General features: G+C 45.7%; 1 long non-coding RNA gene across 1 annotated transcript; it reads right to left on the bottom strand.

The window, feature by feature from the left end:
- Positions 1-3,383: 3,383 nt before the first annotated feature.
- On the bottom strand, positions 3,384-8,008 carry LOC307224478. The gene is made up of 3 exons (XR_013842565.1): positions 7,952-8,008; positions 5,651-5,839; positions 3,384-4,285 (listed from the first exon to the last, which is right to left on the bottom strand). It is a non-coding gene; the product is annotated as an uncharacterized lncRNA (long non-coding RNA).
- Positions 8,009-8,911: the final 903 nt, after the last annotated feature.

Genomic DNA, 8,911 nt, shown 5'->3' with positions numbered 1-8,911 from the left:
GCATACAGCTCATGTGGCCAGCATGACTAAGCCGCTTCTGGTGAACCAGAGCAGCGTACAAAAACGCCGTTTACCTTCCCGCCAGAGCAGTACCTATTTATCTACTTGCACTTTGACGTGCTTTCAAACTGCTAGGTTGGCAGGAGCAGGCACCGAGCAATGGGAGCTCACCCCGTCACTGGGATTTGAACCGCCATCCTCCTGATCGGCAAGTCCTAGGCTCTGTGGTTTAACCCACAGCGCCACCCGCGTCCCTTGCATTGAACAGTAAGGCCAGATAAAAAGGGACTAAGCCCACACTCTAAGACAGGGGTAGGCAACCTAAGGCCCATGGGCCACAAGCAGCCCATGGGGGGTCATTTAACTGGCCCACAAGCCACCCCTGAACCGAGCTGCCTGCTCAGCAAGTCCCCACATACTGCGCTAAACCGGCACAGAGACTCGCTTCCACGGTGCCGGAAATTGCATCTGCAGAGACGCAGACGCTGGAAATCGTGGTCACATAGTATTGGTTTCACTTTTATCGGGTTGGGTTCACATTCTGTCTATTTGCTTTTGGGTGGAGGGCAAGTCCTGGCTAATAATGATCTCTGCTCAAAATGAACTCAATGCAGGAGGGATTTATGAGGCTCCAGGGACCAGTAAGGAAGCCCAGCAGCGCTTCCAAACCTTGGTGACGGGGTGAGCTCCCATTGCTCGGTGCCTGCTCCTGCCAACCTAGCAGTTTGAAAGCATATCAAAGTGCAAGTATATAAATAGGTACCGCTCCGGCAGGAAGATAAACGGCATTTCTGTGCGCTGCTCTGGTTCACCAGAAGTGGCTTAGTCATGCTGACCACATGACCCGGAAGATCGGCCAATAAAGCGAGATGAGCGCTGCAACCCCAGAGTCGGTCATGACTGGACCTAATGGTCAGGGGTCCCTTTACCTTTACCCCGCCCATCTGGCTGGGTTTCCCCAGCCACTCTGGGTGGCTTCCAACTGAATATTAAAAACAATAAAGCATCAGACATTAAAAACTTCATTAAACAGGGCCACCATCAGCTGTCTTTTAAAAGTAAAATAATTGTTTATTGCCTTGACATCTGCTGGGAGGGCGTTCCACAGGGCAGGCACCCTGTGTGTAATGAAGGTGCCAGGCAAACTTCCCTGGGGAGAGCATTCCACAGATGGGGAGCCACTGCAGAGAAGGCCCGTTTTCGTGTTGCCACCCTCCAGACCTCTCAAGGAGGCGGCTCATGAAGAAGGACCTCAGAAGATGATCTCAGGGTAGGTTCATATGGAAAGAGGCGGTCCTTGAGGTATTGCAGTCCTGAGCCGTTTGAGGCTTTACAGGTCAAAACTAGCATTTTGAATTGGGCCCAGAAACTAACTGGTAGCCAGTGCAGGATCAATGTAATATGCCCACATCAGTGAAGTCGAGAGGGGGTTTGTGTTGTATGGGCAACCTGGGACCTCCACACACACTGCCCAGGATTGTACCCCAGGTAAAGGTAAAGGGGTAAAGGGACCCCTGACCGTTAGGTCCAGTCATGGCCGACTCTGGGGTTGCGGCGCTCATCTCGCTTTATTGGCCAAGGGAGCCAGTGTACAGCTTCCGGGTCATGTGGCCAGCATGACTAAGCCGCTTCTGGCGAACCAGAACAGTGCACGGAAACGCCGTTTACCTTCCCGCCGGAGCGGTACCTATTTATCTACTTGCACTTTGATGTGCTTTCAAACTGCTAGGTTGGCAGGAGCAGGAACCAAGCAACGGGAGCTCACCCTGTCACCGGGATTCAAACCGCCGACCTTCTAATCAGCAAGTTCTAGGCTCTGTGGTTTGACCCACAGCGCCACCCGTGTACAACCCTGCTAAAGCAGCAAAAAGAACACAGAAGGCAGTGGTTACGAGTTACCGGTCTCTGCAGCCACAGCAGGCTCTGCGTTTCTCCAGTGGTTTGGCTTCACCCCAAAGGTGCACTCCATTGTCCGTCGAGACAGACAGATGCCAAGAAGAAGAAGAAGAAGACAGGGCCTATAAATCAGCGTTTTTATTTCTATCTAGCTCAGCTCACTGTGCCTACAATTGGACAGCTCCTTTGCTCTTGCAAAAAATAATCGGTTTTCTGACCTGCTGGACAGCTCCCCATCCTCTTGGCAAGAGGGCAAGTGAAGCTACACAGTCCTGGGGCCTGAATGAGTCGCTCAGCTATGAACACCAGAGAAGAAGAGTTTGGATTTGGATTTGATATCCCGCTTTATCACTACCCGAAGGAGTCTCAAAGCGGCTAACAATCTCCTTTCCCTTTCTCCCCCACAACAAACACTCTGTGAGGTGAGTGAGACTGAGAGACTTCAAAGAAGTGTGACTGGCCCAAGGTCACCCAGCAGCTGCATGTGGAGGAGCGGAGACGCGAACCTGGTTCCCCAGATTACGAGTCTACCGCTCTTAACCACTACACCACACTGGCTCTCAGAGAAGTGAGCTTGGGTCAGTTAATACCTTTCCACCTAACCTACCTCACAGAGCTGTTGTGAGGATCAGATTTGGGAGCCGTTTACATCCCCTTAAACTCCTTGGTGTGGTATAAAAGTAATCAATAAATAAAGCCAAGGCTCTTGCAGAAGTAAAAATATATATATATTATTTTATTAATTTATTTGACATAATTATTACAAAATATAAGCAAAATATTGCAAATACATACATACATATTTCAGATAAGCACACATATATTTTTTTAAAAAGAGGAAAAAAGAAGAAAAGAAGAAAGAAGAAGAAATAAAGAGAAAAAAGAAGAAGAAAAGTTGGAAGAATTTCTTCCAAATTTATTCTACAAATATCTCAATATGAAAATAATAGTAAGATTTCATTGATTGACTTCCATCGCTTACACTGCACTTCCTATATACATTTTGTGCAAGATTGTATCTGTTATTCCGTATTATTCCCATACAATCTCACACGAATATTCTAATCAATAAGTTTTCTAAATCTTTCCTAAATCTATTCTAAACACAACCAATACTTTACATTTAATCTTTGCCTACATAAATTTATGTAGATAAAAAAATTAAAAGGAAGAAGCAGCACTCCAGAGAAGGAGCCCCTCCAAAAACGATTGCACAATGAGGAACGAACATACCAAGTGTCAGGGATGAGGACGGATTGGCGTGTCCTGATGGAAGGCATGGCTGGCTGGAACACTGAAGAGGAGCACTTCACACAGCCACAGTGTCAGCCTAGCATCAGATCTATTTATTTATTTAATTGATATTGAGCAGAGACATCACCTTGCCAACAAAGGTCCGTATAGTTAAAGCTATGGTTTTCCCAGTAGTGATGTGTGGAAGTGAGAGCTGGACCATAAAGAAGGCTGATCGCCAAAGCTCTCATCCCCCAGCTCTCAATTTTGCATGTGCATCATGGCAGCTTGGGGTTTCAGCAAACAGCTCTGTCACTATTTACAGGTCCTCTGCTCCTGAGCTATAAAAGGGGAAATCCCCTCGTTCAAATTCTGCATCAGTTCTGAATGCAATACAAGCTCCTATTTCTCAGCCCTGACACCTGCAAGATGGGGGCTACCCTATAGGGCTGCTGTTGCAAAACATGCTCTTCGAACACACATGCAAATTGGCTACATGTTATTCCACCCCCAGGTTTTCCTGTGCCTTTCTCAGCCTCTGCCTCTGGTCACCCGTTCTTCTCCCTCTGCCCCCCTGCCCAAGAAAAGCCCCCTTTCCCGGCTTGTCATTTGTTGCTAATCAGCTGTCAGCGTCAAAGCGATGACGAGAGGTTCATCTCTCACCGAGGCTAATGGCCTTAAAAGTCACCGAGTCAATGTCAATGGGAAGGCTCCAATTCAATCAGAGGGCTGGATGAGGGATGGTTCCTGCTGACATTAGCACTCATTTTGAGTTCAAGCATCTGGGGCCTAGTAAATAACCATCAGTGGGTGGGTCCGGGGGACAGGTCATTAGCCCCGCGAAAAATAAATATCGCTTCCCTTGATGGCTGCGAGTAATTTAGCTCAGACGAGGAAATTTCACCCTAGATTAAGTATGATGAGGCAGTATCAGTCAGTGGAGGCCAAACAGTGAGGGCTTGATGAGTTCGGAGGAAATTTATATGCAGCTGGCTGAATGCAAGATGAGTTCAAAGAAATGATGGACCTCTTTCTCCCAGTCTTTAGCCATGGAAAGGAGCCAGGCTTAGTCTCTTCCACGTCCAAAGCTCTCCCTCCACCTGCTTCCACCTCCGCAAGTCTGCTCCATTTTTAATAGCTCATTGGCAGAAATGTCCTAGAACGAAACGGTACTCTTATTTTTGCAATGGAAGAGGCCAAGGACCAGGCTTTTTGCACCCAATCCCCCGCCCACAAAATGTCAGCTGGTTGTAATTATGCATAGGAAGCTGTCTTACATCGAGTCAGACCATTGGTCCATCTAGTTCAGTATCGTTTACACTGATTGGCTCACCAGGGTTTCTTGCAGGGGTCCCTCCCAGTCCCATTGGAGATGCCAACCAGGGAATGATCCTAGAATCTTCTGCATGGAATATGGATGCTCTACTATTGAGCTATGGTGGCCCTTCGCCATTTCTTAAGAAGAAAAGATTCTGCACATGTTCAGAGGCATTCAACTAAGCTTTACTCAGAGTAGACCACTGAAATTAATGAACATGGCTAAGTTAAGGTCCATTAACTTCAACGGGTCTACTTTGTATAAACCTTACTTGATCGCCATCCAAAGCCTTGCTCTCTAATCCTGGGTACTGTTTGTTTGATTTTGATATTTCCATCCCTCCTTCCTAGCTAACATCAGTGAAATGAATTTAAGGTCTAGAGCACATCAAATAAACCCTGTTTTAGAAAACAAAAACCAGACAGACATATTTATGTGTGCTATATGATGGTAGTTATTAGGTGGTAAAAGAAAGGCCCTCTGTGTGTGCTTAAGAGCACTATTTTCATTTTCCTTATGAACAAGGGCTGAATTAGACCATTGAAAATAAATTCCAGGGTCTAGCCCTAAGTAGGAATGAGCGAATTTGTCAATTTCAGCTTTTTCTCAGTTTTCCATTTTTCTGACCTTAAGTTCAGTTCTCCACATTTCTACATCAGTTTGCTTTTTTAAAAAAAGGCCTCATGACAATTCAACACTTTAAAAGAAATTTCTCATAATATACACATTTGTATGCCGTTCTGCCTAATATACACATTTTTGCAAAAAATATAATGCATTTCTGTATGTCATTTTCACCAATATTTTCACACTTCGCCCTAATAAAGGCTGGCAGTGTTTTGGTTCATGTATTGATCCGCAAAGAGCAAACTAAGTTCACCTTTACATGCAAAACTGAATCCAATTCCTTCCTTCCCTGCTCCTAGGCTGAATGTTTGTGCCTAATAACCTGTTGGGTGATTGTGCACAATCAGAAGCAATTCAACTTCCCACAGCAGACAAAGTGTAACAGAGGCTGTTTTACTTAGTAAACGCAAAACACACTAGACCAGGCATGGCCAAATTTGGCCCTCCAGATGTTTTCGGACTACAACTCCCAGCATCCCTAGCTAACAGGACAAGTGGTCAGGGATGATGGGAACTGTAGTCTCAAAACATCTGGAGGGCCAAATTTGACCATGCTGCACTAGACATACACTATACCTAGTTGCTTCAAGAAGGCTCCTCTCACTGAGCCCAGAGAGGGTTTTCAGCTTTCAGAGTCCTTTCTCCAAAGTCCTGCAACTTCAGTCCTCTGTTTCTTCTTCACAAGTCTTTCCAGCTCTTCTCCACAATTCTTCACCAGAATGTTGTAAGTGGAGCTTCTGATAAGAGCCAAAGCTACATGCCAGCCTGCACAGCAAGAGAGATATGACAGTCATGAATGTTCTGCAGCTTTATCCGGGGGGAAAAAGCTTTTGTACCATCTTATGGGGGATGCGGGTGGCAGTGTGGGTTAAACCACAGAGCCTAGGACTTGCCAATCAGAAGGTCGGCAGTTCGAATCCCTGTGACGGGGTGAGCTCCCATTGCTCGGTCCCTGCTCCTGCCCACCTAGCAGTTCGAAAGCATGTCAAAGTGCAAGTAGATAAATAGGTACCACTCCGGTGGGAAGGTAAATGGCATTTCCTGCACAGCTCTGGTTCACCAGAAGCGGCTTAGTCATGCTGGCCACATGACCCGGAAGCTGTACGCCGGCTCCCTCGGCCAGTAAAGCGAGATGAGCGCCACAACCCCAGAGCCGGCCACGACTGGACCTAATGCTCAGGGGTCCCTTTACCTTTAACTTTACCATCTTATGGAGAATTAACTCATTCCTTAACATGCTAAGGAGCCCAGATTAAAACTGTGCCTGGAGGAAGTTGTTTACAACGAATGGGTCAGCTGGTGGCAAGTTAATATGAAGCTGTGTGGTGGTCAGAAGTGTCTCTAGCAGCAGGCTGGCCATCCCTCTTTGCAGCATTGCAGAGTCTCTGCGGCAGGCAAACCTACTAGCTCAAGAAAATAGCAGGAATTGTCCCTCCCCTTTGTCCTTTCCCAGCCTCCTTTTTTGGTTGTACACAAATGGAATGTTAAGTCGGCAATTGTATCTCAACGCTGCTTTTTACTCGTTCCATCTATCTCAATCTCACCTGCCAAGCGCTCAGGTGACAATTAATGCTGCCCACATTGCCTGAGTGTCATTGCAGCTCCCTGGCAGGGAAATGTGGAAAGTAGAACTCTGGTAAAGGTAAAGGTAAAGGTACCCCTGCCCGTACGGGCCAGTCTTGACAGACTCTGGGGTTGTGCGCCCATCTCACTTAAGAGGCCAGGGGCCAGCGCTGTCCGGAGACACTTCCGGGTCACGTGGCCAGCGTGACATCGCTGCTCTGGCAAGCCAGAGCCAGAGCCGCACACGGAAACGCCGTTTACCTTCCCGCTGGTAAGCGGTCCCTATTTATCTACTTGCACCCGGAGGTGCTTTCGAACTGCTAGGTTGGCAGGCGCTGGGACCGAGCAGCGGGAGCGCACCCCGCCGCAGGGATTCGAACCGCCGACCTTTCGATCGGCAAGCCCTAGGCGCTGAGGCTTTAACCCACAGCGCCACCTGCGTCCCCCGGAACTCTGGTAGCCGAGTGTAATTGGGAGTGTCCAAGATGCTCTGCTAAACAAAAACCCCAAAGACCCCACTGGGCTAAAGCTCTGGAAAGAAGTGTGGAAGCCACTGGAAACAAGATGGTCAAATGTAAGGTGTGGCAGGCAGTTCTCAGACCTTCAGTAGCAGTGCAGACTGTAAAACAGTTTCCAAGTTTCCCTGTCCTTGTTCCACACATGATTGACTGTCATGGGAGCAGACAGCAGTGCCAAATTTACATATAAGCTAAACAAGCTATAGCTTAGGGCCCCACTCTCTTGGGGGGCCCCAAAAAAATTTAAAGGAAAAAAACCTGGATGTACAAAATATAAGATAAAAAACTAATAAAATAAAACATACATACAGCAACAGTGTTTTGTTTTGTGTTATGTTGTGTAGGTTCCTATGATATCAGTAATGGGCCCCGCCTTCTAGCCTGCTCCCTAAAATATCACTGGTTTGATATTATTATTTCATGTTATAGCAAGTTTCTAGAGACTAGATTATGAGTCTTTGTAAATTATGTTTCTAAAGGAACTTTTGTTATTGCCAAATGCCAATGTGTTTGCATTACTAAGTTTGTTATGAATAAAAAAATCATTTTAAGTTAGAGCTTAATAATTATTTCACTATTAATATACTTCTACTTAATTGTATTTCACTATTAATATACTTCTTCTTAACTCTATTTCAGTTCAACAATTACTTTGATAAAATACCTATTTTGTTATGTGCAAATGGCTTTAGATACCTATTAGGTCGATAAATTCCCATATAGCATATACTCAGCACAAAAAAGTGACAATTTGTTGTTGACAAAGGACAGCTGGACATATAAAGGGCCCCATTACCTTCAGGAGCTTAGGGCCTCATCAAACCTAAATCCGGCCCTGGCGGGCTGGATGTCATGATGTCACAATATATTAAAGCTCTAGTAGCAGGGCTCCACGTGTGACTGGCTGTCATGAGGGAGGTGGAATGTCATGATGTCACAACATACTAAAGCTCTGCTAGCTGGACACTGCAGCAGGGTTAGCGAATGTGGTGCTCTGTGGTTCTTTTGGACTACAACTCCCATCAGCCCTAGCCAGCATGGCCAATGGTGAGAGATGGTGGGAGGTGTCGTCCACCACATCTGGAGGGCACCGTGTTGACTATGGCTGCACTGGAGAGCATTAAGCATGAAATTGCTGGTATTAGTAAGGGATGCGTGTTGCGGCTGGAACTTGTAACCTAGTCAAAAGGAAGAAAGAATCCTTCCTGTTCATATTGTAGCCACCCATTATTCAAAAGCATAATGAAATTCCAGAGAACATCAGATGCTGAAGTACATGCAGATAATTTTGTTTTTATAACCAATTTCAGACAGATAAATACTAGCCTCCTTTACAATTTCCCCCCCATGAAACTGAAGTGTCAGTGAGATTTACAGCCCCCTCAAGTTCTCTTTTCATAGGAACATTCATTTACATAAACAGATAATCCAAGATAAAAATTTCCATTAGACAAAGGTGAAATGGATCAATTTTCTCTGCCAAGGCAAATCTTAAATCTTGAACAGATAGGGTCATTATTACACACCAGCCCCATTTCAGAAATAATGTATTTTTTTTTAATAAAAAAAAACACACCATCCGATAGCAGCCATTTCCAGCTTTCCAATTATCTTTAAGAAAAGCTTATTCTGTGGACAATAAAGCACATTACGGCACAATATGATACAGTCCATAAAGATCACAACATTTTATGGAAGGTTAAAAAGAAAGCTCAGCACATTTAAGAGGGAATGTCATAACCCACAAAGACTTTCG

This window comes from Podarcis cretensis (genome assembly GCF_951804945.1).
Source record: "Podarcis cretensis genome assembly, chromosome: 9".
Lineage (NCBI taxonomy): Eukaryota > Metazoa > Chordata > Lepidosauria > Squamata > Lacertidae > Podarcis > Podarcis cretensis.
This window is presented reverse-complemented; position numbering and strand designations above follow the sequence as displayed.